At 43.8% G+C, this 25,443-nt stretch overlaps 1 protein-coding gene across 1 annotated transcript in view; it reads right to left on the reverse strand.

Annotated features, from left to right (window-relative positions):
* Positions 1 to 25,443, reverse strand: part of LOC124609553 (sushi, von Willebrand factor type A, EGF and pentraxin domain-containing protein 1) — a 540,650-nt gene that overhangs the window by 448,479 nt on the left and 66,728 nt on the right. The window lies entirely within an intron of this gene.

Genomic DNA, 25,443 nt, shown 5'->3' on the forward strand with positions numbered 1-25,443 from the left:
TTGCGTCACGCTGCTAATATCGACTGCAGGTTGTGGCTGCAGCCGCGGCCTCGCAGAGGTCGCCGGGGACGGAGGCTGTGCCTTTCATTTCACACCCACTGCCGTCTGCAGACCAGTCTACTGGCCACGCATGTGGTAAGCCTGGAAGCCGACTGCCTGCCGCATCTATCGTGGCTCCTCACGATTAAGTGCAGAACTAGATTCCTGAACAGATTCTGTCACCGAATTACGACATCTACATTTATCCGTTCATACTGTAGACAACTGAAGATGACAACCTTCAGATAAAATGGACACTGTGTCCATAAGAAGTGGTAGTAATCAAGGTTTAATACAAGATAGTTCATACAATAATTTCTCTGCAAATCGCTCTCCTCCCACTTTCTTTGTCTGTACTTTCTTGCACAGTCCGCCCACTTAGCTGAAGTGGTCAGCGCGTCTGACTGCCATGCAGTAGGCCGGGGATCGATTCACGATCGGTTCCGAGATTTTATTCGTTCGAGGACTGGGTGTTGTGTTTTCCTCATAATCATTTTATCACCATCGACACGCAAGTCGCCCAATGTGGCGTCAGCTGAAAAGACTTACAACTCGGCTGTCGAACTTTCCCAGTGATGAGTACCGGCCGCCAATGCCATACGATCATTTCATTTCATTTTTCTTGCACCTTCGAGGTTCGTACACGATGAGTGTTCCGTTGTAATGAACTTACAGTTCTTTTTACAATCAATAACCTTTCCTTTGCCACATGATCATTTCGTCTTACGGTCAAGGATACCGAAAAGTCGTTTAAGTTACCTGTTTGAGAATAACATGGTACTGTGGGTGGTACATCTCGTGTTCCACGGTTGTCTGAATTGTGACTGATTTTTTATTGTTTATTTGAATATTGTAAAGAAATGTATAAATTAAATTACCTTTGAGAAAGCATTAGCGACAGAGTGCAAGCTCAATTTGAGAAGATTGAGCAGATGAAATGGCATGACCATCGTGACATTAGCCTGAAGTGATTAGGGAAAATCGAAACCAAAACAGTCGGAGCCTAATTCTCCGTAACACGAGTCCATTGCAGTGGCCACAGGGCTTACTCACTTGGTTTGTATGTTCAGCGCAGAAGGGAGAGTCTCCAAACAGATGTCGACATTATTAAGGGAAAGTGACAGGAGCCGGCCGGTGTGGCCGTGCGGTTCTAGGCGCTTCAGTCTGGAACCGCGTGACCGCTACGGTCGCAGGTTCGAATCTTGCCTCGGGCATGGATGTATGTGATGTCCTTAGGTTAGTTAGGTTTAAGTAGTTCTAAGTTCTAGGGGACTGATGACCACAGATGTTAAGTCCCATAGTGCTCAGAGCCATTTGAAAGTGACAGGAAAATATCACCAAAGAACGTCATGAAAATTCAGGACGAGCGTGGCTAGACAAGTTCGTTGATACTGCACTGTGTTCTACGAGAAACAAAATCAGGAGATTCACGTCTCGTAGCTGCATCTTTGTATTGTTTACTCTCGGGCATGCTAACAGATTCAGACACAAAAACTGCTTACAGTCTGCAAGGATTGGACATACAGAACCCAACAAAATCCCCCCCCCCCCCCAGTCGTAGCGCATGCCTAATTGAATGAATGGCGATAAAATGCAATTATTCAGGTTTACTGTGAAAACTTAAACTCGAGTCACAGAGTTTCTTTTACAGTCATTCTGCCGATAACTCTTACAGAAATCATCATTATATATAGTGATGTAGAGAGTGAAGTGAAAGATTATTACATTCTGACGTATTGTTGACGTTTGGAATACTCTGAACACGGAGAACTCTGCTTGAAGCACGTATCATTAGCACAATCGTTGCAACCCTTCTTCTCATCTCCTTTGTTGTTTTTCCGATGTACAGTCCGAAGAGTATTTTGATTCAGCTCTTCACGTTAATTTATCCTCTGAAAATTCCTTTATCTCTGCATAACCATTACTGCCTGAATCTACCTGAATCTGCTTAATATAGCGAAACTCACGTTTTCCACGAGCATTTTTACCTCTCGCCTTCCCTCCACAAACAATCTGACTATTACTTATTTTAAAATATACGTTTCTTCAGACGAGTGTGGATGTCTCAAGAAACAGACACTGGTGACGGCCTGTAGCTGTACTAATATTACGAAATGTATTCGCCAATTGCGATTCCTTTTGGGTTCATCTGTATTTGGTATGATACATGAAAATGTGGTGGACCGGAAATCGAAGCACGATTTCCCACTACCGCGAACGGTCGCCTTAACAATTTCGGCTATCAGTGGACATGCATACATGTCTGATGGAACAGAAATTGGTGACTTTTGCAGCTGTATTAATATTACGAAAGTTATTCGGTAATTTCAAATTCTTTTAATTTCAGCTGTATTAGGGATGGAAATTTTACGTCTTGGTGACACATGAAAATTTGTACTGGACCGGTACTCGAACACGAATTTCCCACTTATAGCGGGCCGCCGTGCTGACCATCTCACCAATATGTGTACGCTTACTGAACCGATCCAAACCTCCATATCCCACACTGTCTACGCCTCCATTGCTCGCAACTTTACTTGGTTTCCCGCAACGGAGTTAATGGGACAAATCTGTTCAACGTTGGCATTATTACCGTCTAGGCTCGTTATATTTATTTTACAATATCTTTTCCTTCATACACGCATGTCTGAAGTAACAGACATTGTAAAATAACTAGTAGAAACCTAGACGGGCAAAGGACGACAATAATACCCACCTTGAACAGGTTTGTCTTATTAGCGCTAATGCGAGAATCCAAATAATGTTGCGAACAACGGAGGCGCAGGCAGTCTGGGATATGGGGGTTTGGCTCGGTCCAGTAAGCGCGCACGGATATGCGCGATGGTCAAGGCGACTGCTCGCGATAAGCGGGAAATCCGGGCTCGAGTCCTGGTACAGCACAAATTTTCGTGTCAGCAGTAGGTAACACTTCCATCCCGAATGCAGATAAAATCAAAAACATTGGGGAATAAATTTCGTATAAATGAACTATCCGTTGATGCCTAAAGATGTGTCCAATCTGCTGAATTGTTCTTTCAGTCAAGCTGTGCCATAAACTTCTTGTCTCCCTAGTTCGATTCGTTAGCTCTTCATTATTTATCCCATCTACCGGTCTAATCTTCATCATTCGTCTGTAGCACCATTTTCCAAAAGATTCTACTCTCTTCCAGTCTATACTGTTTAATAACCACGTTACATTTTCGTATAAGGCAAATACTTTCAACAAAGATCACTGAAACTTGTATTCGATTAATGATCTCACTAATTCGAAATATTTATGAGCAAAAAAGGAATGCTCCAGGCTCTAGCGTTGATCGGGAAGGATCGACTGCCGGGTCATCCTCTGCTAATGGTATCATGTGCTGCTGTAAGGAGGGACGTGCGGTCAGCACACCGCTGTCTCGGCCACTGTTGGCTTTCTTGACCTTGGAGCCGCTACTACTCGGTCTGGCAGCTCCTCAGTTGCCCTAACGAAGCTCTGTGCATCCCGTTCGAGTTCTCCCACCCAGGAAAAATCCCTGACAGTACCGGGAATCGAAAAGAGGCCCTTCGGATGGCAGCCAGACACGCCAACACTGAGTTACGGAAGCGGAGCAGATTTCTATGGAGTCTGTGTCAACTGTAAAACAGTGCTGGTTCTCTGTCGTCGAAATATACCGAAAGACAATTCAGACAGAAACTGCGTGGTGATTCCAGGTTTCATATTTTAGTATTACTTCAAAATCGATAAATTGCCACTATGTTACATATGTACCTGTTTTTGGATTCTGTTTTGTGCGCTGCCAGAAGCGATTCAATGTCGTTTCCTCTCTCGGAGTTTGTATTCCGCGCACACAGTAATTTGTAACCGTGGGGAAGGGAGCTCCAGGGCATAGTGAGCGCCTGCAACACTCGTTGTGCGGGCCGCCTGCCAAGAGCTGTTGCAGCAGGCTGAAAGATGTTGCAGCCGGCTGACAGATACGCGAAAGCGCGGGACGTCGCGATGCTGCCGCAGACGGGGATGGCACGGCGGCAGCAAGAGGGAGTGAGCGGGTGTCCACGGCTGGGAAAGTTCGGTCAGTGGTAACGGACAGGGGAGCGGGCGGAGCGGCCAGCCGTGGGCGTGGCCCGGCCGCTCAGCTCCGCATTTGTGGATCGCGCTGCAGCCGCAGCCGCAGAGCGGCCGTAGAAAGCGAGCCGGACTCGTGAATAAAACAACTCCGAGCTGGCCGTACGCCGGCACGACGCGACCCGGGCCGTGGCAGCGCAAGGCGCAACAAGGTAGACCGAGGCAGCGCGACGCCAGCCGAGGCAAGGCGGGATCAGACTTATTTTCGATAAGTGGCCAAACGTGGGGCGGTGCCTTTTTAGGTACTCCACGCCGACGTCTGCTCGTAGATACGTATCGTCGTAAGGTTTTCCGGCTTTACTTCCCGACGTGACAGCGACGACTCTCCGATGAGGTGCAGGCCTTGTGTTTTGCTATTACTGCGAGTCTTGTAAATATCGCTTTTATTTAGTAATTTGCCCGGCTGAAACTCTCCCCTTTTATGATTAAGACAGCCTGCGCCACATTTCGGAGGGAGTGGGGACGTCAAAGAGTCACAAGAGTTCATATTAAGCAGTCCGTAAAACACGTAAACGTTCACATCAGTTAGCGTGTTAGTTAATGGCTACCCTTTCCGCTAGATGGTGCTGACTTAGTGCTGAATAACCTTGGTTCCGTAAAACTTTTCACTGATTAGTACTAGGTAAATGAAATAAGTACAACACTCTTGTATTTCACTTTCACTCTACATTCAAGGATTAAGATGGCGATGGATGATGGTCTATTTAAAGGGTTCCTAGCCTGGAGGAACCTAAATAGTCCGCAAATGCCGATATGCACGCGCTCTACGTCCAGATTCGCAACTAACGGCACACGACACTTTCAAAAGTCCACACGTTAATATCTGAATACCGGAACCTCTGATTTCACTCGTATCAGCAGATAATTTGAGTTTCTGTCGTCCGTATGTCCGTAAAGTTCCAGTCTAGCACTAAAGTCTTAAAATCCCCTTAATACTTCGTTGCTACCAACAGTCCGTAATATTCTAACAGTTTATCGTGAATCTTAACACGATAAAGTCCAACCTAATTATTGTCTCGCTGACTGACACGGGTTTCCCGCCCTTTAACGAAACAATCAAGGAAAAAAGTCGGCAATAATGACGATCAGGCCTTTTTATAGGTTTTTCATCACAAGAGTTTAACGTCACTGCCTTCTCCATGACGGAGCTTTCGTGGCTTTGCTGTACTTAGACGTTAAACTACTTGCTGATATACTATAATTTTCATCTGCAATTACACTATTTTTCCCTCTAAAAATTCTATTCTTAATTTTAAATTATTCTTTCTATAGCTTTTATTACCGTAAACTGAACCGAGGTGTTACACGAACCCCCAGATCACTCCCCACATTCAGTCGTTTGGACTCGTAGCCAACAAGACAGCTCTTCAAATCATCATCTGGCAATCCACATTTACAGTTTCCCTTAACCGTTTAAGACAAATGACCGGATGTTTTTTTTTTAAATAGCAGCAACGATTTCTGTCACCATCTTTCCACAAAGCGAGGCTCACTCCGTCTCTAATGACGCCGTCATCGGCATTCGCTAACACAGGCCTCTGTGGCGAAACTCAACTCGGAGGTAGCTGATTCGAACACTATAAATTTTCATATCTAGCAATAGGTCGGCAAGGGGAGGAAAGTTGCTGAACACAAGTCTTCGCGCTGATGATCTGGATTAAATCCGAGCCGCCCCACCCCCCGCCGTGCGCCTATCGCGTTGAAAAGGTTTCTGTCTGCAGACGAAGAATGTTTTCGATAAGGTAGCTGAATAGCCCCTCAGGGCTCCCAGTCAATAACGCCATACAGCTCTTTCTTTCGTCGTCGGTGAGACTTTAAATCATTATTTTCTTTCCTTCGGTTGTTAGACGTGGCTGGGTGAAGGAAGTGTACTCTTCACACAGTGGCCTTAAACTGACAGCTACATTTGCAACGTTCTGGGAGGTTCCCATCATTCATCCAAGAGTGTGCTGGAAAATTCACAGCATTAAGAAATTTAAACTTTTTCTGCGCTCAGTAATTGTTGTTACACAGTTATATTTAATTTAAACGGACGCTTATAGCGTGTTCAGATGAATGCTGCGCAGTAAGAATCCTGAAATAGTTTAGTACTGATTGTTAGCTGAAATGTGATCGAGGGTGCTTCTCGGATTTACAGACATTATATGTGCAGGTACTGTATTCTTTTATCGACTTTTTAACTGCTACAGTATAAGTATGGCAACGGTCTCGAACAACGGACGAACCTACACGTGGTATGGCTTTTCTGCTTTAGCTGTGACAGACTGCTAGTAAGAATAAACATTTATGAAAAGTAGTACACAGTACCTGCTGTTACAGTCACATTAGGTTAGGACTCGATTCTCCCTGAACTGTGATTTTCAACGAGGTACCTCTCGAGTGCTTGAATGAGAAAATTTAATACATGCGTAGATTAAACAACATTTTTCTGAATGAAATTAGATTATCCTATGCATTACTGGATTTAAACACAACTGAAAGAGAATAAATGATGAATAAAACACCTACAGAATATAGGATATAAAAAGTACGTGTACAGCATTTTAGAATACTTGGAGGGGATGAAAAGAAACATATTTTTATGTGGCAAAAATATCAAGGTGCACCGTTTCCCTGCTAGAGGTCTATGGAGGTTTTGACGCTATTGATGTTCAGAGACGGTGTTCAAACTAGAGTGATGAATATTGTTCTAGAGATGTTGCTGACCACCTCTGGGTCTTTTTCTGTGGAGACATGAAGCTTTTGATGTACGATACACAGATAGACACTCCATAAGAGCTTGTTTCCAGTCTGCGTGAAGTTTCGGCCGTTATGCATGAACACCTGTTTGTTGTCAGTGCATTAGGTAATCATTAGTACTCAGATGTTAGGTGTGCATTAGTATAAACGGACGACATTTTCAGCAACATCTTCAAAATAATATTCGTCACACGAGAGTTTGAACTGCGTCTCTGTTCTAAAATTTTATATGCGTAATCTTTTTTGCTCCATGTGTACCAGCAAAGCTAACAACCGTTTGACGTTTACTTTGTAATCGAACTTCAGCTTTTGATAACCACGTTGCTGCAGCAATGTCCACTTCAAAAACCACGTGGTCATATTGTGCACGGAATCTGTTTCTCCGATTTCTTGTATTTTTTACTCATTATTTAGATGAGGCAGGCGAGGATGCAGAACTTTTGCCTGTTATGTTTACAAAGAATGTACGATGATGTATAGTTTGTGGGGAGCTCAACTGCACGGTCATCAGCGCCCATACAAAATCTCAGTTTCTACACAATTTTTTCCACAGTCCAATCGAGCCACTGTCACGAATGATGATGATGATGAAACGATGAGGACAACACAAACACCCAGTCCTCGAGCAGAGAAAATTCCCAACCCGGCCGGGATTCGAACCCCGGACCCAGTGATCAAGAGACAAAAAAAAAGAATGTACGGTTCTTTTATTTCAATACATACCTTCGAACTGTAATTAGAAGCCTAATGCTGATGTGAACTCTTCATCGTTATACAAAATACGGTGTTACACCTGTGGAGCTGCAAACTATATGTCCCAGTGCGACTTGACATTTTTCAGAAAAATGTACCGAAACCGAAAACGCATATTGCATAAAAAATGTTAGCTTGTAACGGAACAGGTTTATAGCAGGGCCATGCAGATTTGAAAGGGTGACTAGTCATTCGTAACAAAAGACAATAAAAGTACTCTATGATTACAGATACAGAAGAGGTGCGTAGGAACGTTATAAACATTTCGGAACAATTATAATCTGTCCAAAAACTTGAAAAAAATCATGTGCTGCTTGCGACTTAGGAAGGCACACGAGTTATTTGTTAGTCGCGCACCGCCATTTCCTGCAGTTACTAGAAACTGACACAGCTGTCAATGTGGTAACTAACTCTTTTGTGTCTTTTACACACTGCTCACGAAATCACTGTGAAGATAAAGCTCAATTTCTTGTGATACGCACGTACACATATGAGCAATTAGTATTTCATCACTACGTTCGTAAATGGAAGCAGAGTGTCTAACAGTGGTCTTACAATGGCCGGGGTGCTACGTACCTCACAATGGTCTGCACGGTACACACGTAGATGTCGATGCAGGCGTATGACGCGCGGCGCAGCGTGCTCCGTTAGCGACCTGCATTGGGTAACCGTTGCCACTGGCCATAAGGCACACAGCTGCTAGTAATAAACATGTAGATTAAAATACACGCCGCGTCCATCACGTGAGAGGAAGACACGTGCGACACCGAGGTTTCTCCCGGACAGCGCTTTCTCTGGCCGAGTGCGCACGTGTGTGTGAGGGACAACACGGCAGCGGCCGCTCTAGGTCACGACTGGACTGCCTCAGCTCTGTTGCCCCGGAAACGCTCCCTACACTGGCCAGCGATACTACTGCAGCGGGGCAACGCCAGAATATAAATATAATCGACGGTCAAATGAAAACTAGACAGGTAGAAAAAAATAGGGTCTAGTGAATCAGGGGATATAATCCGTTGACTCTGACCACTGACGTCATACATTACTCATAGATAATAATGTCTTCACTTTCAACCATAGATAATAAAACAGTTTTGTGTTCCGGATAAGCGCTATCATTGTACATTAAAATAATTGAATGTGATTTTAAAAGAGATCGCAACATATTGCTCAAAATATTCTTCGTGTGCATTTATTTAAATAATTGGTTGTTTGCAATTCATTCGGTACTTAATTTCATTCTTAGTGATATTGAGGTAATTTGGAAGATTAGTTTCTTATTTTAGGACAATTTTTAGTATCTCATTTTCGTTTGTAGATATGGATTTATCTGCACCGATGAACCTGGATGATTCGAGAGAGGCTATGGGCGTAGACATGTTGACCACGATTTGCTTTTTACAAATGTGTGGTCTCGTTGCCGAGTATGTTCAATGTCGTGAGTGCGGTGAACATATGCGCCTCACAAGTGTATCTCGTCGCCGTACCCACGACTTATTCGTATGGCGCTGCAGCAAAGATCGGTAGTGGTGGTCCATTAGACGAGGGACGTGGTTCGAAAAATCTAAGTTCGTCTCGAGAGTCATGAATATCACGTGCCGTTGGTGTTTGAGGTATCTTGTGTGGCTATGTGTCCATGAATGTCGTGTGAATAAGCGTGCAGTTGTGGACTGGTACTCTTTTTGTAGGGAAGTTTGTGGGGAATACATTAAATATAGGGGGCCGTTGGGGGGGGGGGGAGGGGGCAGGTATTATGGTTGAAACTGACGAGTCGCATTTTGGCATAAGGAAGTACAACAGACGGGAACCTCCAGTGGAATTATGGGTTTGGGGGGCTGTAGTTTCAGGTCAAGAGTGTGACGATGTAGTGTTTAAAGTAGTACCCAATCGAAGGAAGTAAGTTTTGGTCAGCTTAATTGAAGATCACGTTGCAGAGGGTTCCACTGTAATTTCAGATGGTTTTTCTTCATATAGGGATTTAGGGGAAAGGGGTTATCACTATCTTGTAGTTAATCACAATATTGACTTCAGATCATTATCCACAGGGGCTTGCACAAATAGCATACAGGATTATTGGACAGCTATGAAATCTCTTGTAGGGAAGGGGAAATGCCGGATTTCCACACTTCAAAGTCACTTCATAGTCGTGGAGGCGTAGTGTTCCCCAAAAATATTGCCCGTTTAAATGTTTTGTTAAACGTGTTGGGCAAATGTACCGTCCGAAATATGTTAGCTAATTTCACATTAGGATAGGGGACGGGGGGTAAATTTGTGCATCTGTGCGTGTTGTGCGTGTTGTGTGTGTGTGTGTGTGTGTGTGTGTGTGTGTGTGCGTGCGTGGGTGGGTGGGTGGGTGGCTTCGTAATGTTTTGTTTGTTGTGTATGTGAGTTTTGTTGATGTCTTTCTAGGCGAGCTTCGGTTCTTTTAAGAAGTTCACGTGTGGTATGTTGAGTTTTCCATTTTTTTCTTTTACTGCATTTGACTATTTTGACGTATTTCATTGTTGTATTACACCATTACGTACGTTTTCGTGTACTCCAGTACGTAATAGAAATTTCGTAGTTGTCGTTCTCCTTTCGTTTCCCCACACTAGTATTAGTACGATTTTTCCGAATATGTACTAGCAATATTAAAGGCGAAACGCCCGACACGACTAAAATTTGTATCCCGTAATTCAGGTGACCTTTACACTGACACTACCTATTTGAAAAGAACGACATATGTAAAATTAATGAGGTTTACGTATGTATGTCAACTAAAGAATTGGATACTATTGTGACTGCTGTCAGCAAAACTATAACCTTTAGTCGATACTATTAGCATCGAAGGCGAAAAAAAAAAAAAACTGTACCTCATAGTGAAGTATGGGATACAAACTGTATATGTGTCATCTTATTGCCTCTTCGCGTAGTTCAACTGAGTTACAGGTTCCAAACGTAACGTACGTCTATTTCCACGTTTTCGTTAGCAGTGTACATACATATAGGTCAACGGAAGTATGGGACACACATATTATGTACGTAGCTCCTTCTGCCATCGGTAGTACTACTATCTACGTAAGAACAGACTATTAGTGGTAGTGGAGGCGAAAGAAACAACACATGTAAAATTTGTATCCCTTGCTTCAGTTCACCCATATAGTTCAACTGAACAACAGGATATTAATGATAACGAAAACGAGGAAATCGACATACGCTAAGCTTGTATGCCGTACTGCAGTTAACCAATACAGATCGAATGAGATTCGAGATACAACCCATATATATGTGACGTGAGGTATTCTATGCTACCAATATTTCTATCCATTTTTCCCCTTCATTTTCCACAGAAATAATACGATACAAACACGCAATATCTTGCCGTGATATATGTCAACCATATTTTTCATCTCTCGTATTCCTTTGTTTATGAACAGGCTTGTCAGCTCTTTCATGTGTGTAATAAATGATCTCTGGTCAATTCTGATGTCATTGGTCAAAGCCTACGAGTTGTACCCCCTGCTTCACTAGACCTAAAAAGTATGTAAACTGTTTGTTATTTCAACAGAAATCGCCATAAGAGTTAATACATGTATCCCACTGTGAGACAAGACGGTCACTGCCTTCGTAGGAAAATGTTTGCGGTTGCCTACAGAACCATGGTTGTTCCCAGGAGCAGGCCAGAGTGGCCGAGCGCTTCTAGGCGCTACAGTCTGGAACCGCGCGCCCGCTACGGTTGCAGGTTCGAATCCTGCCTCGGGCATGGATGTGTGCGATGGCCTTAGGTTAGTTAGGTTTAAGTAGTTCTAAGTTCTAGGGGACTGATGACCACAGCAGTTAAGTCCCATAGTGCTCAGAGCCATTTGAATTTTTTTGTTCACAGGAGTGATCCTCTTCGTCCGAAGCAAATCTACGGCCACGATTGTCTTTCTCCAGGGCTCTGAAAATATAGAAACCCCATGGGGAGAGATCGGGAGTGTATGGAGGATGTGTGAAGGCTTCCCAACGGAACCTCTGCCGCTCAGTTGAAACAATCTTTCCAGGGAAGCACTGGCCATCTTGTCTCATAGCGGGATACATGCATTAACAGTTGTGGTGAGTACTTTTGAAGCAATAAAGAGTTTACTTACTTTTTTTTCCATCTGTCTCGTTTTGATTTGGCTGTTCCTTATACATAAACATGCATCCGCAGTGTATATGTGAGACCATCTGCTTAGCGTATAATGTTTAGCTGAGACTGGAGCTATCGCGACATTATGATCTAATCCGTCAAGTAAAAAAAATATGGAATTAAGGCCGCTTGCAGTTGGGTAACTGTTGATAGTGCAGGTGATCATGTTACTATGACGAGCCACATAGTAGAAACGGAAATAAATTAAGCGATAAACGTCTCTTCTTGTCGAATCCCTTATCTCAACTGGTAAAGGATGGGCGAATAAACTTTCCGGGGCCTGCTTAACGATCCGTTGTTGCATTCATTTGAAGAGATTTCGATGCAAGCGCAAACAACCCTTGGATGACAGAGTCGAAGAAAAGAGCACAACAAGCGAAACGATTGGTTAAGACAGTACGCTCTCAAGCGCCATGACCTATGTTCATATCCGGTTATCGGCATCCTGCTTAAGTATCAAATTGCGTCCTCAGATCATCCTGGACTCCTTCATTCCTTAGGAAAATTCAAGGAAAATTCCTTCCATATGAAGTCCAACAGAGCTGCTAGTTCCAGCTAATTGATTTTCTGTCGATGAGCGTGTTAGAAATAATGAAACCTCCAAAGAGCGCCCCGTGGCCGTGTGTATTTTACAGAAGATCGGAGGTAATGGAACAGCGAAGAAGCCAGGATTCCATAATCATGGCAAGAACCCACTGAAAGAAAAAGATGGGAAAATGTAAGTCCATGATAATGACACCTATGAGACTGAAAGCGTACTTTGGTTAAGCGGTAGCATAGTGATCGGAAAGCATGTCGAGAGATGCACGACTCCCAAGTCTCAGATCTCTGGCTGGCCATCCACAATGAGGTTTTCCATGGTTGCTGTAAATCGCCAGCCGGCCGTGGTGGCCAAGCGGTTCTAGGCGCTTCAGTTTGGAACCGCGCGACCGCTACGGTCGCAGGTTCGAATCCTGCCTCGGGCATGGATGTGTGTGATGTCCTTAGGTTAGCTAGGTTTAAGTAGTTCTAAGTTCTAAGGGACTGATGACCTCAGAATTTAAATCCCATAGTGCTCAGAGCCATTTGAACCAACCATTTCGGAAATTTGATTAAAGAGTCATCGATGGCAAAACTTTGTTACTGTGAAAACTGGTTTATCGCGTCGGGCTTCTTATTTCTCGTTAAACTGTAGGTCCCTCACAACTAGCAGTCGAGCCGGCGCACACATAAATTGAGGTTCGCTAATATTTCGCGGCAAGATCGTGCCTAGTAAATCAATGGTCTGATTTTCGGGCTGATAACAACTGTCTATTTAAAGCAGCCGAAAAATGAAGTTATGAGTTTTGACTTTTCTTACTTAAAGTTTACTATCAAAGCAAAATCGGCCTATAGCTCGAAAACAAAATGATTGGTTGCTTGATTTGGGTAAGGGACGAAACAGCGAGGTCATCGGTCAAATGGCTCTGAGCACTATGGGACTTAACTTCTGAGGTCATCAGTCCCCTAGAACGTAGAACTGCTTAAACCCAACTAACCTAAGGACACTACACACATCTATGCCCGAGGCAGGATTCGAACCTGCTACCGTAGCGGTCGAGCGGTTCCAGACTGTAGCGCCTAGAACCGCTCGGCCATCCCGGCCGGCGGTCATGTGTCCCATCTGATTAGAGAAGGATGGGGAACGAAGTCAGTGTGCCCTTTCAAAGGATCCATACTGGCATTTGCCTGAAGCGATTTAGGGCGTCACGGAAAACCTACATCAGGATGGCCGGACGCGTGTTTGAACCGTCGCCCTCCCGAATGCGTGTCCAGTGTGATGATCACTGCTCTCACTAGCTCGGTATAGAAAGGGAAACAACATTCTTTGAACTGCACTATACGTGTCAGAAGTGAATAAATTCTGGGTATTCGATGGCTACATCCATCATCAATGTCAATGGTCAAAAGTGTGACGGCTGAGATTGGTATCACTCCCTGGTCGTGCTGCAGGATAGCGCTACCGTGATCGGTTTCTTTCGCCGTATTAGGCGCTCGTTCACGCGCTTGCGTATTTTCAAAGCGCACTTGTAAACGAGACAACCATTTTGACCTCTACCTAAGTGTCTTCAATAACGAAATAACGCTAAAAGTTAGTTTATATTCTGAAAGCAGACATCAGAGGTTCTGTTATTCATAAAGAATGGCTCATATTCCTATAAGATGTCACTAGCGAATACTGTGGCAGAAAGTTCGTTTGATGTATAAACTGAAAACTCATAATATAAAAAAACGCAAATCTAAGATAACCGTATCTGCATTTCAACGAAGAGAAATTGTATACAAGATGTCCCAGAAATGTTGCGAAATACTTCGAGGAGTTGTAGACAATGTCTCGAGGAACAAATCCAGGCTACGAAACCGTGCCCGGGAACGTCATCCAAAGACATTACAGGTCATCCCTTCGGCAGAAAAACAATGGAGATTTTAGAAGGTTCCAGGAGAAAAAAAGAAAAACTGCGGCTGGAAACCCGTGGCCGAAACCTACATCCACAGAGGCAACAGAGCCTCGCATTCATAGGAGACAAGGCCTTTCTACGCGTCAGCTAGGTCTCCAATGGCGATCGTGGCAATCAGTCGCGATCACTGAATAACAAGCACCATTCCGAGAACTTCCACCTATGATCCGTCAGCTTACGAAGTGACGTTCCCTGCCGAAGGGATGGCCTAGTGGCAGGCGCCGGCACGTATAAGATGGATGCTTTGTGGCGTCGTTGGATGACGTTTCCAGACACGGCTTCCTTTCCTCCATCTGTTCCTCAAGACACCCAGTACATTCCCTCGAAGTTTGCATAACCTTTCTGGGACACGTTGCATAGCATAAATTGAATGCATGATGGCGTTTTTCGTAACTTGAGGATGAATTATTATGGGAAACTGTAGCAAACCAAAATTAGATCATTGTTTTTCGGGCACTGTGAGAGACTGTAAGAAAAGTACAGCCCCATGTGTAACGACACATAAGACGGCACGTTCCTTTAATGTTGAAGTCAAGTGGTAGCAGTAAGTGTCTCTACTGTTTCACAGAGTGTGGACGACAGTCGTATAACTTCTTTACAGCGTGGGTTGTACCACGGCTTCATCTCAAAATGGAATCTTGTCGAATTTCCCGTCTAGTTAAATAATGCAGAGTGTCTCTAACGTCTTCTTACAGACTCATAGGACAATTAATCCAAAAGGAACCGATGATTGAAGGAGAATAGTTTCCATATTACAAACCGACTCTCCTGCGTCTGCTGAGAGCAAGGGTGAGAATTATTATTACGTCAGTAGTCAACTGAATAATGTTGTAGCAGTGTCCATTGGTTAAGCACAAGATGCGTTCAGTATTCACGTGCCGCGTCACGCAGTTGGTGCTCCGCATCTCATTCGGATCCTACAATGAAGGTTACCTCTGGGTACTCTTTAATTGCAGCCGCGCGGGGTAGCCCAGCGGCCTGAGGGCGTCTTGTCACGGTCCGCGCGGCTCCCCCGTCTGAGGTTCGAGTCCTCCCTCGGGCATGGGTCTGTGTGTTGTCCTTAGCATAAGTTAGTTTAAGTTAGATTAAAAAGTGTGTGAGCTTAGGAACCGACGACCTCAGCAGTTTGGTCCCATAAGACCTTACCACAAATTTCCATTTTTTTCTTAACTGCAGTAGTCACTTGGCTGCGGATCTATCAGCTTCCAGTAGCGCAGTAAGTTACCGTCGACCTGCCAGCCATTCGCACGTTTGTTATTGTAGTGCATAAACGATACGTCACCGTCTATGGGCTTCTATTTATATGTTGTTCTACCCAGTGTCTTTACCCGTCCTAGGTTTCGTAAGGCGAATTCAGAAAGATTCTGTACAAACTGTTTGTTAAACAACGTTACAATGTACGAGTATTTAACGTGGAAAACATTGAAAGATGAACTACGTTTCATAAAAAGTTCATTGCTGTCACCACTACTTCTACGCCATCATTCACGTTTATTTGCTTTCACTTCACGTCAAACGCAACTGTTTTCTTAGCTACTCTCCTTGTTGAACAAGACTGATTAATACGAAAAGTTTCGTTTCCCGGCTAACAGTATTGTGTTACCATGCCTGTATTATTCACTAGCCACTGGAAGATCCTCTGAGTGACAGGAGAGAGCGTAAGCAAGGTCAGTGAGCAATCAATAGCAGTCACAAGCAAGGATGGTCCTGCTCGCTGACCTTGGCGCAGAGAAAGCTGCGTTCTGTCTTCTCTCGCCCCCTGCAGTGGCTACAGTCACAGTACAGACATATACATCTCTCTCTCTCCCTCTCAAAGACACACACACACACACATTCACATTATTCGCGACAAAATGAAAACAATCGTTACTGCTCCGAAATGCTACCGTTATTTTTGTGCATAACAGAATGTCACATTATTCTGCCTTCCATCAAGAGCACCCCAACGTGAGGTGCAATAAGCTCAAATCTAGAGATAGTTCGGTGGTAAAAACGAAATAAAATATCTATTTGAAGCCAACCTAAGACCATCCAAATATGCCTCACTAGCCGAATCAAGCGTAGAAGTCAACAGTAGTGTGTAGGTGTGTTGTAGCATGAGGGCAGAGAGAAAAATCTGATTCCAAGAAGTGAGGTGAACTTAGGCGAGGAGCAATAAATGTGGGAAAAGCATGCTGGTATTATGTGGACGACAGATCGGCTTACACACTGCCTCGTAAGACCCTGATAGGTATGTGAAACTCTGTGCAGGACCCAGTCGGATAATTTCTCATTAGAGAAAATGAGCAGCGGAGTAAACAACCAACTAGGTTATGCCAGGTGGTTAGCACTGCTTGCTCTCGATCTGTGCCCCGTGTTCGATTCTCGGCTGGACCGGTGATTTTCTCCTCTCGGAACTGAGAGTGTGTGTGAATGTGTTTTTTCTTCATCATCAGTTCATCATCACCGACTCACAAGTCGCCGAAGTGGCATCAAATAAAAAGACTTGCACAAGGTGGCCGAAGTCTCCAGAAGAGATGGAGTGGATAAACTCGCAAATGTACCAGGAAACCGTCAACCTCCCCGCACATCCGTATATAGGCACCGATTGAATATTATGACCCTCTGGAAAGAATTACATAGCAGTACATCCCCAGACTGGGTACAGTATATCTTCGGTGATGCTGGTGCTTAATTTACGCAATATATAAGAGCTGGTTGCAGGTGACGAAACTTATACACTGACGTAGGGTGATTTTGAGTCAAGATCGCGAAAATCCAAAAAAAATTATTCATGCATATTGATTTATTCACAGACGTTGAAGATATTTTGTGTACAACGGCAAACGCTTTTGGTGCGGAGTTCAAAGAGTAGTTACTCCGGATTTTTCTGGCTGTTAGAAGCACATGAATCACGTACAGATCTTTGCGACAAATTGATAAATCGAAAAAAAAATGGCAACGCCAGAGAATAATTAATGTGGAGTAATAAAATTTCAGGAATACATTTGTCTATTCGATATATTTAAGTGGCTAACATTGCAAGAGCACAGGTTAATGCATATGCGAGATAAGCCACTGCAAATGTGAAATACTGGTACATCAGTAGCGCGTGTAACCGCCAGGCTGTTGAATGCAAGTATGCAAACATGCATGTCTTGTGTTGTACAGGTGCCGGATGTCAGTTTGTGGGATGGAGTTCCAAGCCTGTTGCACTTCGTCGGTCAATACAGGGATGGTTAATACTGTTTGTGGATGATGTTGGAATTTTCTTCTGATGATGTCCCATATATGCTCGACTGCGGACAGATCTGGTGACTAAGCAGACCAAGGTAATAAATATATTGACACTCTGTAGAGAATGCTGGGCTACAATAGCGGTATGTTGGCGAGCGTTATCCTATTAGAAAACATTCTCTGAAAAGCTGTTCATGAATAGCAGCACAACAGGTCGAGTTAGCAGACTGACGTACAAATTTTTGGTCAGGCTGCGTGGGATAACCACTAGAGTGCTCCTGCTGTCATAAGAAATCGCACCCCAGACCATAACTCCAGGTGTAGGCCCAGTGTGTCCAGCACGCAGCAGATTTATTGCAGGCCTTCAACTGGCTTCCTCCTAACCAACGCACGGCCATCATTGACACCGCGGCAGAACCAGCTTTCATCAAAAAACACAACAGACCTCGACCCTGCCCTCGAATGAGCTGTCGCTTGATAGCACTGAAATCGCACATGGTGGTGGTTTAGGGTCAGTGGAATGCAAGCTACGGGGTACCCAACTCGGAGCTGTCCTGGAAGTAACGGATTTGAAGCAGTGAGTTGTGTCAGTGCGGTACCAACTGCTGCTCAGATTGCTGGCGCAGATGCAGTACGATGCGCCAGAGCCATATGCCGAACACGATGGTCTTTCCTTTTGGGGGAGCCACGTGGCCGTCCGGAGTCCAGTCTTCTTGCAACCGTACATTCTCATCATCACCGCTGCCAGCGGCTGTACAGGGGGTACATTACTGCCAGCTCTGTGCAGTATCGTAGAAGAAACATCCAGCTTCCCTTAGCCCTATTGCGTGACCTCGTTCAAACTCAGAGAGGTGTTGATAATGGCGTCTTTGTCGGCTTAAAGGCATTCTTGACTAACATCAGCTCATCCACGTCCAATGTTAAAAGTAACTAACGCTCACAACCCCTCAGGCGTGCATTTAAAGCAAACTTGATTGCGCCGGCCGCGGTGGTCTAGCGGTTCAGGCGCTCAGTCCGGAACTGCGGGACTGCTACGGTCGCAGGTTCGAATCCTGCCTCGGGCATGGATGTGTGTGATGTCTTTAGGTTAGTTAGGTTTAAGTAGTTCTAAGTTCTATGGGACTGATGACCTAAGATGTTAAGTCCCATAGTGCTCAGAGCCATTTCAACCATTTGAACCAAACTTGATTGCATCCTCATAGTGGCGCTACTGGAGCCACTCTCATGCGACTTGCGCGAAATTTGAATAGACATATACTTTCAGATTTAGAAACACGCTTACCGAATTTCGTTTACGTCGCACGTCTCCTTCCTGGTGTTTCGATTTTTTTCCCCGTCAGTGTAGCTGTACTGTTGTTAGGGCTGCACTTTTGAACATGGGTCACTACGTCACTAGCTGTTTGTCGGGTACCGGGGAACCAGTGGCTTAGCAACAGCTCTTTCATATTTTCTCTCAACTATGAACGGAAAGACGATAAAAATGTTACAAATGGATGTGAGGTTTCGGTAACAGTAGCTTTTCCCCGCTAGTTGCTGAGTAGTCAGTGAAGAACCGAGGGGGAGCAGAACTCGTGGCTCCGTGTCCTGGGGCCTGTGACCTGCAGCTGCAGCTGCTAAGCGCGCAGCGATCGCCGCCCCCGCCTCCCGCTACTGGAGGCGCCTCCGCCCCCACCGCCGGCCGCGCCGTCACGCCAGCTGACGCCGTCGCGTCGCTGCAAACGACCGGCTGCGCGTGCCTCACGGTTAGCGCTTTCTCTCTGAGCTTCTGCTGACGCCGACCAACTGCGTCTATTTGTGAACGATCGGTAAGAAAAACTTTATTTTATTTTCAATATTATTTAAACTCGTGTTCCTATGTAATACGATCAATCATCCACAGACATACTGGTCACTGTATCATTACAACGTTCTTGTAGAAAACTCGAGTAACAAGAATAATACACACGGAATGAGATGGCGCGCTGGTTTATATACTGCAACTTTACAAGTATTTGGGAGGACTCAGGTTTAAATACAGTCGGTCCACCTTGACTTAAGTTTCCACTTATACCACATATACCACTTTCGGTGAGTGCTAGATTGATATACTACAAGAGCCACAGCACTTTTGCTCTCCCTGTTCTTCTGCTTTTCAAGAGGCCCCTCTCTAACTACACTGACGCTGAAGACACACTAAAATCAGATCCGCCTCCTTCTAGCGAACCGTACAAATAATGAAGCGTTTAATTATTAAATTCTACCTAGTGTAATACGCACACTGTGTCGAAAGTAAGTGAATTTGAACTTTTGCGATGGTTTACAAGCAAAAAGGTTATCGCCATGTTTCATGTTTTCCGTCGTTCCTTAGTTGCTTCTAAATTCTTGGAGATGTACTGCATCTAATGAAACTAATTGAAAGGCAGTTTGTTTTGTGTATTAGTGTTTCGCTTTTTTTATTTATGAAGGAGAAAGAATAGCACACAGCGACAGCTGACAACACTATACACAGGAAAATACACACATCCAACACATAGTGAAAGTGAAATGTTAAATTGAGATGTATTAGAGAACACTGAAAATCGGACATACTGACGTACTCAGGCCAAAAAAGTACTACTCCAGGACGACACATATGGAATAATAAGACCACTAGATCAGAGCCGGGACCAACTTAAACCTCACGAAATTTGCGCTCCAGAAACTCGTTTTTGATCTAATAATAAGAGAGAAACCATAAAAAGTGTAATACAGTAACATATTTGAAGTCATTACATAACGCCGTTATTAGCTGTATAAAACAAACATGTATCACAGGCCACTAAATATACTTCATAACAAAGAAGCGATAGGCGTATGGCACAAAACGAAGAGCCTTTCATTTAGCTGCATAGAGGAACCACGTCACAAAAAAAAAAAAAAAAAAAAAAAGGTTAGTGTCAGTTTAAAAAAATCATAGTTTTTAAATGTTAAAGGAGACAGAAAATACATTTATTTAAGAAAGAAAGTGTGAGAATAGGTTTTTTCTCATTACGACATTAAAAAGGACCTCCACTACCAAACAAATTTTGTGTTCCATTTAAAACCATGTTCAACCAATTACCTCCAGGGGAAGTGTTTAAAAGCATATTCAACCAATTACCTCCAGGAGAAGGTTTTGATGGCATTCTGAAACGGGACAAAACATGTCAACAGTCAACAATGTCGGTAGACAAATGTGGCATAGTACAACGCCGACAGCTCATGGTCGTGCGGTAGCGTTCTCGCTTCTCGCGCCCGGGTTCCCGGGTTTGATTCCCGGCGGGGTCAGGGATTTTCTCTGCCTCGTGATGACTGGGTGTTATGTGATGTCCTTAGGTTAGCTAGGTTTAAGTAGTTCTAAGTTCTAGGGGACTGATGACCATAGATTTTAAGTCCCATAGTGCGCAGAGTCATTTGAACCATTTTACAACGCCGAGAAGAATTTTATTGAAATGTACTCTGGCTGCGAAAGCCCATGTTCTTATACGTCGAAACTCTTTTCAGACAACAAAACAATGGTTTTTGAGGCCTCTTCAGTCAATACGACATTTCTACACTCATCTCATTAGAATTTCTAAAACCGACTTAGTTTTTTTTCAGTTTGCAGCACATTATTCTACGCAATATGAGATTCAGCATTCAATTACTCCTTAAAAGTTTGCCCACAACTCATAACCTGTTTAAAAGTAATCTTATAAATAAATATTCTAACAAAGGATCGCCAGAAAAATTCTTGATTCGAGACTACAAGTGAAACGAAATTTCAAAAACTTTTTAATCTCTCTCTTTTGCTTAGTTAGCACACAGCACCTACTTTCATAATTCGTGTGAACAGAGCTTCTTCTTTGTCTATTAGGATATGCTTTATTAGATACTCCAAATGGCTGCACAGGAAAAAGTTGCAAGAGTTAAATCCTGCGATCTGCATAACCAAACAGTAAAGCCAATGCAGGTCATACATTTTGTCATAAAATTTGACCGAAATAATATTGGATCACAAGCGAGCATAGCGGCAGCGCTCCATCGTACTGTGACATTAGCAAATAGTCGATATGGCTCTTAATCAGTCGAACTGTTTGCCTTACATAAATTATTTGACTTCGCTTTAAGCGTATCATGGAAATGGAACGTCGATGAATGTGTGTTCGTATTCAAAACATTAAACTGGTTAGTGTCCACTATAAGCACCAACAGATTGTAACAGGAATTTGTAGGGTTGATGTATGACGTTTTCGCAGCTCACAGTAACAGTTTTGTTAGAGGCCTCATAATTATCAAATAAAAACAGCAAAGTAGATTAGAGCATCGATGAAGATGATAAAGTTGCTGTAGGTTTTCTCTGCGTGATTGAATACGTCTGTTGGTGTCCGAGCAGTAAGCACGCATAACGGCAAAACCCGCAGCATCTGAAGAAGATGGCTGGTTAGGGGCTCGAAATTTTGTGCATAAAATGGAAACAACAATTCGACAGAGCACTGGGACGCGCGCCATCGTTGGAAGCCATTTACATATCTTTTCCATAACCAAGTAATAGCCTGTCAATATAAAACACTGTCTATACGTGTAGTCTAGGTAAAACGGACGAGTGGAAAGGTTACGGAAGATGCCTACACAGTACAGACATGTATCGACTTTCGATAGCACAGTTATAATCAATGGCTCGATGATGACCTGGTACCGACGTTTTTTCTGGGAAAGAGGTGTTTAGGTTTGTCAAAGTGTCACACGCCCGTTTGCACTCAGTCCTACCCTTTTGTCCTTTCTTCCTGTCAATGTTTTCCGCGTATTCCCTTCCCCGCCGATACGGCGGAGAACCTCCATCTTTACGTTATTAGTCCACCGAATTCTGAACAATCTTGTATGGCACTACATCTCAAAAGCTTGGATTCTCTTTTTTTCTGCCTTCTCTCAAGTACGTCATTAACCTCCATGCAATTCTGTGCTACAAACGTACATTCCTAAATTAAAGCCTATTTTTAATATAAGCAGACTTCCTTTAGCGAGAAACCTCCTTTTCTTGTGGTTGTCTACTTTTTATATCCCATTTGCTTCCTCCACTTCATGGTACCTAATTTTAATGTTAAATTTATCGCTACTCTCATTTCTGCTATTCCTCATTACTTTCAACTTGCTTTGGTTTACATTCAGCCCTCATTCTGTGCTCATTACACCATTCTGTACGACAGGTCCTGTAATTCTTCCTCACTTTCACGAAGAATGGCATTAGTATTTAAGAAAAGAAGTATCGTTCGTTGTATACACGAAATCCATGGATAATTGGCAGCTGAAAACGCCGATTTTCTCCTCATTATTGATTCAGTTTCAGTAGCGGAAGATTTGGAAGGCCCTGTCAGACGAGTTACCGAGATAGTTGGTGCAATGATGGTCTTGCACTCGTAGTCTAGGGGAGAGTGTCACAAATCCGCGAAATGCCATCCTGACTTAGAATCCGTCCGAACTGAAACCTGAAAACCATGGAAAATTTGTATTGGGTTCAAGTGTTGCGCCTCAAGTGACCTGGCTGTTGATGGAGCGTTAAACCCTGCACTCCTTTCTTCCTTGCAGGGGCATGACCTGGGTGACAATCGTAGCTTCGTGGCATTTCTTTAGGTTCTCTGCTCTGACAACACACTGGGTGAGGCGGCGCAGCGGTAAAGGTACGGAACTCGCACTAGTGGGACGCGGTTTCAAATGCCCTGGCAGCCACCTAGAGTTAGGTTTCCAAAAGCACTAAAACAAAATACCAGGATGGTTCCTTTGAAAAGGGCACGACTGATTTCCTTCTCCGTTCTGGTCCAGTCAGAGAATGATCTCCGTCTTTAATAACCTCATCATCGACAGAAAGTTAAACCCAAATCTTCCATCCACCCTTCGAGCAACAGAGGAAGAACTCCCTACTACTATTCCAGGCTTATAGTTGCAGTTCCACTGCCACGTTCAAGACAGGAGATGGTTTTACTGTTGTTGTAAGTGTCGGTCTTTTGCTGCTACCTTCCTCGGGTGGCAAATATAGCGTCACAGACCTCTCTTTCATGTCGAACGTATATCCTTCACTGTGCTGCTTGTCTGTTGATTTCACTCAGACGCCGTTGCTCACAGAAATGGAGTAAAAGTGATGGCCACTGCATCGCCAATACCAGAAGTTGATGCCCGCACTGGAATACTCTCGGTATATTCTTGACGCGTAGGTAGAGATATAATGAAAGGCGTCTGATATCCCCCTACTTTCATGTTCAGTTAAGTCTCGAGGTGTACCTGTATTCAGGTTACAATACGTTTCATAAAACGCCAGAGTTTGCTAAATTAACTCGTGCTGCGCTGTCTAGGTAGCTCAGTGCTGGACTATGACAAAGTTCGGTATTCGAGCCTCAGTCTGCCACAGGAATTTTTTGATCCTCTAGCAATGATTTGCTAAGATGAAAAATGCTAATTTTCACCGCGATTTATAGTCACGTTAACCTATAGCTCCCCACACAACTGACTCGGTAAATCACTTCAAAAGAAGCTAAAGACATACCACCTCCAGCAGCATAATGCCTACTAACCCAATGTATTCGGGTTGAGAATAGTTTTAATTTTTAATTCTTTCTATTCGAACCATCTAAACGATTGTTAGCTGCGCATTTACTGCCAAAATGTTAGCTGAAAATTTAACTGTGTGTGTATGTGTGTGGTGGTCCCCTCCCTCTCACCCACGCGCGACTTTCGCTCCCGCCACCGCCCCGGCTTAAATTGCGAATGTACTGCCGAGGCGGAGCAATACCGCGGGCTGTTAGCTGTGTAACTCTTAACGGCAGCGTGGAAATTATCGCCTGATGAATATTAAATGCAGCACGAGTACAGCGTAATCCTTTTATCCTGATTTTGCTTTATGAAGCTTCAGTGTGACTTACGGCTTCTACAACGCCGTTTTAAGCTCTTCTTTTAAAAGTTTAAAAATTTTAATGTTGATTTATCAGCTAATAACTGACTCAGAGAAGTAAAATATAAGCAGTATACGGTTAACTGATTAACTTACTTTCACTAATTGGGATTTCGGAACACTTTCTTTCATAAACACTCTTCTAATACTTTTTATCCCGAAAATAATGACTTCCCGCTTACGAGGTCGAATCAGTGCAACATACTGTAGCGGGTCGGTGGGTAAAAAGCAGAATACAACCTTGTGTCATTTATTGTACCTAGGGAATTCACTTATTAAACGGTGTAACTCACATGAAAATGCATTACTGTTACACCTTTTTCATTCAACCGCACAGCAGCAGGGCGGATTGTATCGTAACCTGTTCTGTGTAAAGAAATTATAATACTTGATTATTAAAGAAATTGTATTAGAGTACTGATTTTGAAACTGCGTTAGAATATGACACTGCTTATAAACAGTTATCGGGGTGATCCAGTTGCCTCAGAGCACACAATTTTTTTTTTCCACGATACTTCATGTTTATTAGACGATGTCAGGGTGAGGGCGAGAAGTTAGAAAACAACATTGGTTCAACCATACTTTTACATCCGAGGACGCTCAGGCATGCTTCTACGGAGATCTTCGAGCTGATTCTAGTCTTCATCGTCAGTGACAGGCTGGCAAAAGGAGAAAGGTGGTAGTGCTATGCTCCTGATTATCTGGCTACTTACTAATGATTTGGTATAAATTCCAAAACTCAAGGCAGTGTCTGATATAGTGAGTGCAAGTGACACCGTTGACGATGGTACTTGCGTCGAAAGTGTACTTCGCAGAGAGGAGTAGACTATGTAGCCATCACTATGTTTCACTCTTTATCTCTCTTTCTCCCTCATCAACATAGTACGCAAGCATTAATCGCTGTCATATACGCCAAACAAATACACACCGACACGAGGAAGGAAGTCCTGCCTCCATAGGCGGGCTCTCCCAATCAACACGAGCAAGAGCGCCGCACAGCTCTTTCTTGGTCCACTGCAGTTAATACTATGATGTTTCATCCCAA

This window comes from Schistocerca americana, chromosome 1, assembly GCF_021461395.2.
Source record: "Schistocerca americana isolate TAMUIC-IGC-003095 chromosome 1, iqSchAmer2.1, whole genome shotgun sequence".
Classification (NCBI taxonomy): domain Eukaryota; kingdom Metazoa; phylum Arthropoda; class Insecta; order Orthoptera; family Acrididae; genus Schistocerca; species Schistocerca americana.